Below are 9676 nucleotides of genomic sequence, written 5' to 3'. Positions count from 1 at the left end.
GGGCTCCCTCTCCGGCACCTAATAGTAATACTGAAAATGTCAGCTGCAAATTTGTTTTGTTTTATGGTTCGTGGGTCATCGGGGCTGATGCAAGGGACTTAACTACTCTATGGATTAATGTGGAAGTTTATTCCAGAGTCCGGGAAGCCTGTCTCAGCCAACCTACTTCTGTCGGGTTTGTTTTTGCTTTCTTAATGATAATTAATATTTATGGTATTTAAGCACTACTATGTGCCCAGCACTGTTCTAAGCTCTGGGGTACATATGAGTTAAGCAGGTTGGACACAGTCCCTGTCCCACATGGGACTCTCATTCTTAATCCCCATTTTACAGATGAGCTAACTGAGGCCCAGAGAAGTGAAGTGACTTTCCCAAGATCCCGCAGCAGACGTGTGGCAGAGCTGGGATCGGAACCCAGGTCCTTTTGACTCCCGGGCCCATGCTCTATCAGCAAGGCCACACTGCTTCACAGTGTTCTGCAGGTGTGGCTGAAATGATTCATAATCTCTTCAAGAAACAGAAAGAGTATGTCTGGGAAGCATGTCCAATATGCTAAACACTGTACCAAGAAGAAGCGGCACAGTCTAGTTGTTACAGCACAGGTCTCGGAGTCAGAAGGACTCGAGTTCTAGACTCAGTTCTGTCACTTGTCTGCTGTGTGACCTTGGGTAAGTCCCTTAACCCCCATTTGTACAGATGAGGAGACAGACTCAGAGAGGTTGACTGTGACCCCCATGTGGGACATGGACAGTGTCCAACCTGATTAACTTGTATCTAGCCCAGTGCTCAGAACAGTGCCTGGCACAGTGTAAGTGCTTAACAAATGCCATAAAAAAATGCACAGGGATATTGATTCATATGCAATTCATGTCGAGGGTGGGGATGAAGGGGGAGTTTGGACATGTAGGGGAAAAAAATTATGGGGGACAAAAAATAAAAGCAGTGGCCTATTGGATGGAGTGATTGATGTACCAAAGAGTTTACTAAATGTTGGCATAGATAGGTATCAGAGATTCTATTTATTGCTATTTTTGTCTTTCTCCCCCAATTAGACTGTGCGCCCGTCAAAGGGCAGGGACTGTCTCTATCTGTTACCGTTTTGTCCATTCCAAGCGCTTAGTACAGTGCTCTGCACATAGTAAGCGCTCAATAAATACTATTGAATGAATGAATCAGAGAAGCAGTATGGCGCAGCAGATAGAGCAAGGGCCTGGGAGTCAGAAGATCATGGGTTCTAATCCTGCCTCCTCCACTTGTCTGCTGTATGACCCTGAGCAAGTCGCTTCACTTCTCAGAGCCTCAGTTCCCTCAACTGTAAAATGGAGGATTGAGACTGTGAGCCCCATGTGGGACAGGGACCGTGTCCAACCTGATATGCTTATATCCACCCCAGGGCTTATTACAGTGCCTGGTACACAGTAAGCGCTTAAATACCATTGTTATTATTATTATTATCATCAAGTCAGATATGGTCCCTGTCCTTTGTGGGATTCACAGGTTAAGTGGTGAAACAGGTCCTGAATCCCCATTTTACAGATGAGGTAACTGAGGCCCAGAGAAGTGAAGTGACTTGCCCACAGTCCCACAGCTGACAAGTGGCAGAGCTGGGATTCGAACTCATGACCTCTGACTCCCAAGCCCGGGCTCTTTCCACTGAGCCACGCTGCTTCTCTAATGTACATAATTGCTGTGGGGCTGAGAGATGGTGAATCAAGGGAACAAATCCAAGTGCTAGGGAGATTCCGAAGGGAGTGGGAGAAGGGAAAATGAGGGCTCAGTCAGGGAAGGCATCTTGGAGGAGATGGGATTTGAACCCAGGTCCTCTGATTCCTAGGTCTATCCTCCAGACTGTAAACTTGTTCTGAGCAGGGAATGTGTCTGTATTATTGTTATACTGTACTCTCCCAAGCGCTTGTACAGTGCTCCGTGCCCAGGAGGCGCTCAATAAATGCGACTGACTGACTCAGTGACTCTTTTCAATAGGCCACACAGCTTCTCTGATTGGGAAACAAAGCCCTTGGGGTTTTGGGGTGCATTTGGCATATGAAAACCAATCCCACTGGGGCCACTGCCCAGGAAGAGCTGGTCTCTCCAGTCGAATGAATTAGCAGGAACCGCGTCGACATCCACGGCGCAATGAATGATTACACTTTACAATATAGGAATGGGCTCGGTTTGAGTTTTCTTTTATAGATGAATTATCTGAAAATGCAAATCCTGTGCTGGATGCCTAAGCTCATTGTAAATGGACGGCTAATACAAAAGACTGGGTAACTTATGGCCCTTTTTTCTCTCTCTGATTAGGAAAAGTAAACAAGTCTATCTTGGCACTCAAGGAAATTAGGAAATCAATTTTCACGGAATGGATGCCACCAAATAAACCCCCCAGACCTTCTTACTATAATGCAGATACTTAAATTGTTGTAGCGGACAGTTGTAAATTGGGCGGATTGAGTGAAAAATTAAAAAAAGAACACTGAAAGTGTTCGGGTTCATCAAGTAACGTACTTTGAACGTGGACTGTGTCTGGATTTCCAATCCCTCGTTCCTCAAGGGGGCTGTGTCTTGAGAGAGAACACCATACTGGGGAAAGAGCAATCCATCCAGGTGAACACTATCGTCCGCTGAATTTGAGACCATCTTCAGCATCCAAACCTGAAAGTACCGCTTCTGTTGCTCTCTCCCAAACGTTTAGAATAGTGCTCTGCACGGTAAGCGATCGATAAATACTGATGACGAGGATAAAAGATGCGTATCTTTTGGCATGGAGTGCCTTGATTGGATGTTTATGATTGGATAATTGCAGAATTATCTGAATCCCTGTGTTCATATGCAGTGAAGTTTTCAGCCTTGCACAGATTAACCTTAAACTACACTCCACCAGGAAGAAATTGCACATGAAAGCAATCAATTCAATGACATTTAGTGATTATTGCCTATCGTGTACCCGTTCCACTAAGGGCAGGAAAGAGCACTGAAGGTTAGAAAACACAGCCCCTGCCTTCAAGAATCTTACAGTCTAATGAGGGAGACAGGCAGACTTCAGTTGTATGAATAGAGCAGGCACAAGAAGGAAAATAGAGAAGGAATTGCTAGTAGAAAGAATATGGAAACGTGAAATTAATTAGATATAAAAAGGTTCTGAACAACGTATCCTGAGTTCTCAGGGTTCCTTTGGGATAAAAAAAATTCTTTTTTTTTTTTCTTTTTGGACTATACACCATCTGAAGGAGCTTGGGCTAGTGGGAAAAAAAAAGGGCCTGGTTGTCAAAGGACCTGGGTTGTAATTTCAGCTTCATTTGCCTGCTGTGTGACCTTGGGCAAGTCAAGTAACCTGTCTGTGTTTCAGTTTCTCTATCTGTAAAATGGAGATTAAATATCTCTTCTCCCTCATACTTAGATTGTGAGCCGCATGTACAGCAGCTACTGTAGCTGACCTGATTATCTCTTTATCAAACCCAGTGTTTAGTAGAGTGCTTGGTACCTAGTGGGGACTTAGCAGATTCCACAGTTATTAAGCAAATATTGAAATCCACCCTATTTCATAGGGATAGACAAACTAACTTTTCTAACTTCTGCCTCCCCATTCCAGATTAATGTTGGTATTTGTTAAGCGCTTACTATGTGCAGAGCACTGTTCCAAGCGCTGGGGTAGACACAGGGTCATCAGGTTGTCCCACATGAGGCTCACAGTTAATCCCCATTTTACGGATGAGGGAACTGAGGCACAGAGAAGTGAAGTGACTTGCTCACAGTCACACAGCTGACAAGTGACAGAGGTGGGATTCGAACTCATCACCTCTGACTCCCAAGCCCGGGCTCTTTCCACTAAGCCAGATCTTTCCCTCTTGAGAAGCAGCGTGGCTGAGTGGAAAGAGCACGGGCTTGGGAGCCAGAGATCATGGGTTCGAATCCCGGCTCTGCCACTTGTCAGCTGTGTGACTGTGGGCAAGTCACTTCACTTCTCAGTGCCTCAGTTACCTCATCTGTAAAATGGGGATGAAGACTGTGAGCCCCACGGGGGACAACCTGATTCCCCTGTGTCTACCCCAGCGCTTAGAACAGTGCTCTGCACATAGTAAGCGCTTAACAAATACCAACATTATTATTATTAGTGCACATTGCGAACACCTCCCTGACTAGCTCAACGGTTTGTGGCCTAGTAGAAAGAGCATGCCCTAAGACTCAGGGGACCTGACTTCTAATCCCGTCCCTGCCACATATGTGCTGGGTGAATTTAGACAAGTGACTTCTCTGTGTCTCAATTTCCTCATCTGTAAATTGGCCTTTGAATACTTGTTCTCCCTGTTACTTAGAATGAGTGCTCATGCAGGGCAGAGATTCAGTCGGATCTGATTATTTGGTATCTAAACCCAGTGCTTAGTACAGTGCTTGCCGTATGGTAGGTGTTTTTCAAATGCCCCAATTATTATTAGCATTGTTATTGTGATTTTAACAACCCACCATAGAAGCCTGCTGAAGAATTTTTCCATCATGCATTTCTTTGATGAATCTAAGAAACAGAACGATTTTGGAATATTTCTCAAGCGCAGTGAGCAGAAGATATGTTTCTCTCTGTTTACCTCGTCCTTAGCAGCTGCCATATATGTCTACCACTTCTCAGTGTTTGCTTCGCCTAGCCCTGAGCCAGTGTAGAAACCCCCAGGGTGGGACATCCTTCGGTAACGATCCAGTCACGCCGACAAGCCCAAAACGGACAATCCTCCTCCATCGCCTTATGGAAAACTCACTGTTTTCGCAACTTGGCCGAAGCATTTGTTTCCTCGCCGCTTTGAGTCGGACGCACGCTGGTGGCTGATTTCGAGTGTCATGCGGGACGGGGATTGTATCTGCCACGATGAACCTCAGAGCTTAGTGCACCGTGGTAGGTGCTTAGCAAATTCAATTTATTATCATTACGATTGGGAAGTGACCTTCCTAGAGAATAAAGATACTTTTTAAACCAATATTTTTTTTTTTGGTCTGGTGGAATTATTTCAAATTGCACTAGAGGGCAGCAGATTTCATAAAAAGGTAGATTTTTTTTTCCCCCCCCCTCGGGCACCCCCGGCAATTACTTGAAGTCCGCTGAGAGGAACGAAAAAACACACTCACCATGTCAGGTATTGAGCATAAAGTTGGAAAACACGCTTTGTTAAATTTCTCCCGAGCGGGGATTTTACGCTTCAAATTATTGGCAATTATAGCTGTTCCATGATAAGGCAGTTAATGACATGCAAGGACAAAGTTTGACGCTTGACTATATCAGGATATTATCCCCCGAAATGTTAACTTTTAAAAATGTGGATCCACTGAATGCTGACGACTCTTGTTCCCCACCGTACTTAGCACCCAAAGCCCGTAATCCAGATTCCTTATGAATCGGTCAACAGGATTTATTGAGCGCCCATCGTTTGCGAAGGACTCTGGGAGGCACTTGGAAGTGGACACTAGAGCCAGTTGTTGGGTAGGAATTGTTTCTGTTTATTGCCAAATTATATTTTCCAAGCACTTAGTACAGTGCTCCGCACACAGTAAGTGTTCAGTAAATACAAGTGAATGAATGATTAGTAGGCATCATGCTTGGTATTTATGGAGCGCCTCCTATATGCACAGTGCTAAGTGCTTGGGAGATGACAATACGACGGAGTTGGTGATTCTCCCTTCGCAAGGAGGGAGAAGCAACATGGCCCAGTGGAAAGAGAATGGGACCTGGGAGTCTGACGACCTGAATCTTAATGCTGGCTCCGCCATTTACCTGCTTGGTGACCTTGAGCAAGTCACTTAATTTCTCTGTGCCTCAATTACCTCATTCTTGAAATGGGGATTAAGACCGTGAGCCCTGTGTGGGACAGGGACTGTGTCCAACCTGATTGTCTTGTATTCATTCATTCAAACATATTTATTGAGCGCTTACTGTATGCAGGGCACTGTACTAAGCGCTTGGAAAGTGCAATTCAGCAATAGAGACAATCCCTGCCCAACTGGGTTTACAGTCTAGAATCTACCCCAGTGCTTAGTACAGGGCCCGACACAGAGTAAGCACTTCGCAAATACCATAAAAAAGAGCTAACAGTGCATTCTACTTGTTACAAAGGAGCTTGAAATTTCGAGGAGCCTGATATTCTGCTCTATCGGCAGCACCCTGCCGATCTTTATTTCTTACTGTTGTTTTAGCATTTTGTTTCATCCCATTACCCTCTCTCCTTTTCATTTTTCATTGTGAGAACCACGGAGGGCAAGAACCGTATCTAATTCTGATCTGTGTGTTCTCGGTGCTCTGCACACAGTAAATGCTTAAAAAATACTATTATTAGGAAGGGTTTAGCACACTCCAGAATTATCATCACATGCATTAAAGGGAGGAAGGCTGGAGATCAGAGAGAACAAACAGGTTAGAAGCAACATTGCCTACTGGAAAGAGCTCGGGTCTGGGAGCCAGAGTTCTAATCCCGACTTGCCTCGGGCAAGCACTAAAGTACTCTGTGCCTTAATTGCCTCGTCTGTAAAATGGGGATAAATCCTCCTACTTAGTCTGTGACCCCCAGGTGTAACAGCAGCTCTGTCCAACCTGATTATCTTGTATCTAGTGCTTAGTACAGTGCTTGGCACAGAGTAATCGCTTAGCAAGTACCGTTTGATAAAAAAAAATCACAATGAACGGATACACCCTGAACAATAACTTCTCTCGGCTCTGATCTCATTTGGTTTGCCCAAGGACGAGGGCTACGTTTAAAGGGGCCCTATCAAGCGAAATCTGAAAATCTCATTTATGGCTCCAAGGATAATAGTGTTGGTATCTGTTAAGCGCTTACTATGTGCAGAGCACTGGTCTAAGCGCTGGGATAGATACAGGGTAATCAGGTTGTCCCACGTGAGGCTCACAGTTAATCTCCATTTTACAGATGAGGTAACTGAGGCACAGAGAAGCTAAGCGACTTGCCCAAAGTCACACAGCTGAAAAGTGGCAGAGCTGGGCGCTTACCCGTCTGTCGAGAGTGACCATCACTCCAGCCTTTAGGCCCATGTGCTTAGTACAGTGTTCCGCACCCAGTAAGGGCTCAATAGATAGCATTGATTGATTTCTACATCCAGAAATGTTGCTGCAGTGAGAAGAATGTAATCCCAATGAATAATGTTTGTAGTGGTAGAACTAAGATTGTTCACTGAACATTCATCAAATTCAGCGGAAATTTATTAAGCATGTGGGAAGGGCACCAAAATCACAAGGCACGTTCCCTCTCCATGAGGAGTTTGCACCCTGATGGGGGGAAGGCAGATATAGAATTGTTGTCAAGCCGTAGAGTCGGAATAGGCCTGACCTAGACTTAGCAGAAATCACAGGAGAAAGCCTGCTCGGTTTAAACTTCGTGGTGGCTTCCAGCCTCTTTGCTCTTAAGACATAAACAGAGCGTGGGCAAAGTGCATTAACCTTTCCATTATTTATGAACAGAAGTGTGTTGCATGTGCATTTTGAATTATGAACATTGGAACATATTAGGCTGGCTTGGCCTATGAAATATAGAAGGGCCGGCAATTTATTTTTAAAGTTAACAAAACTGTAGTGACCCCTGAAACATTAATATTTTACTTTAATTTTACAATTTGACAGCTAAATAGTTTATGGATTTGGGGAATAAATAATAAATGGGGATAATGACCAGAGTTTCTTGTAATCATGCCATCCACTGTGATGAAGACAGCACTAAAGTTTTTCGTTAATTTCATGCAGAACAAATTCTGAAATCTTATTGAAACTACACTTCAAACCTGTTTCTCTGTTTAGGTTTTGCTCTGGATTAAACGTACCAGCGTGGTCGTAGGTGCTGAGCCCTAAAATCTTTATAAAAAAAAAAAATTCTATTTTTATGGATCCTTGAAAATAAAGCATAGGTGCAGACAGATTCCCCATTTGCTTTTACAGCATGTTCAGATAGACTATTACACGTGATGAAATACACCATATTAATCCTCAAGTGTTTGCAAGATATTCATAATACACATGATGAAGCAGCTTGGGTCTATCGTGGCAAAATGCAGATAGAGAAAATAAGCTCCCTGTGGTCAGGGAATGTGTCTACCAGCTCTGTTTAATTGTACTCTCCCAAGTGCTAATAGGGTGCTCTGCCCACAGTGAGCACTCAAATACCGACGATTGATTGAAAGTGGCCTTTGCTAATGCCTGATGTAGTTGCTTCCCCCTGCCTGTAATTTATAATTGTGATATTTAATAATGATGGTATTTAAGTGCTGACTATGTGCCAGGCACCACAGTAGGTAGAAGATAAGCAGTTTGGACAGAGTCCCTGTCCCCCCTGGAGTTCAGTCTGAGCCAGAAGGAGAAAAGGTATCGAATCCCCATTTTACATTTTAGAGCCTGTTGGCTCTGTGAGATCGTAAGCTCCTTGAGGATAGGGATCCCTTGTACTCTCTGAAGTGATTAGTACAGCTCTGCACAGATTAAGCACTCAGTACTTACTATGGATTAGTTTACGGTTGGGAATAATCCCAACTGTTCATCCAAGTCATATTATTTAGACATTTTCCTATCTTCAGTGCCCTGTAGTAAGCTCGTGGGAGAGTACAGTATAATCGAGTTGGTAGATGTGTTCTCTGCCCTGTAGGAAATGGGCAAAATCCACCCTCTGAAGCATTGCTTTGATTCCCAGGGGACCACCACTCATCATCATGTTGGTATTTGTTAAGCGCTTACTATGTGCAGAGCACTGTTCTAAGCGCTGGGGTGGATACAGGGTCATCGGGTTGTTCCCCGTGGGGCTCGTAGTTAATCCCCATTTTACAGAGGAGGTAACTGAGGCCCAGAGAAGTGAAGTGACTTGCCCACAGTCACACAGCTGACAAGTGGCCGAGCTGGGATTCTTACCCATGACCTCTGACTCCCAAGCCCATGCTCTTTCCACTGAGCCACGCTGCTTTGGGGAAGTCACTTCACTTCTCTGTGCCTCAGTTACCTCATCTGTATAATAGGGATGGAGATAAGCGATCCCTATGTAGGACAGGGACTGTGTCCCACCCAATTTACTTGTTTATATCCCAAACTGGCGCATTGCAAGTGCTTAACCAATACCACATACCTAATTATGATTACTATTATTATCATGAATCACCACACCAACCAAGGCTCAGAGAATCCTATTCTCCATAGTAATCAGGTGGCCAACACCTTGCCTGAGCAGAAGGGGCAGGAAGAGAGCAAGATTCTAGACTACAAACCCATCCTATTAACCAGAAAGTTGCTGTGGGCAGGGAATATGTCTACCAACTCGATCGTATCGACCTCTCCCAAGCGCTTAGTACAGTGCCCCGCACAGAGTTGGTGCTCAGGAAAGACCACTGATGACGATGGAGAGAGGCGAGGAGATGATGCCAGCTGATTTAGACTGCAGCCTTCGGGGAAGACTTTGTTTTACTCTTTTAAGCATTTTATGAAAAGGCCATCTTTGAATTTTAGCTAGTGCTTTCCATCCAAGAGTTCAAAGTACACATAAACACCATCTGATGGAAAATAATGTCCCAATTTTAGAAGGGGAGGAGTTGGATCTCGCACAACAGGATAGCGCACTTTTTATAGAACCAACTATTTTCAAATAATCTCCGAAGAACGTCAGAGCCGGAGAAGATTAGGAAATGGGAAAACTCACTTTTAATTTCTTTT

The sequence above is a fragment of the Ornithorhynchus anatinus genome, chromosome 6 (genome assembly GCF_004115215.2).
Source record: "Ornithorhynchus anatinus isolate Pmale09 chromosome 6, mOrnAna1.pri.v4, whole genome shotgun sequence".
Classification (NCBI taxonomy): Eukaryota; Metazoa; Chordata; class Mammalia; order Monotremata; family Ornithorhynchidae; genus Ornithorhynchus; species Ornithorhynchus anatinus.
Note: the sequence above shows the minus strand (reverse complement) of the source record.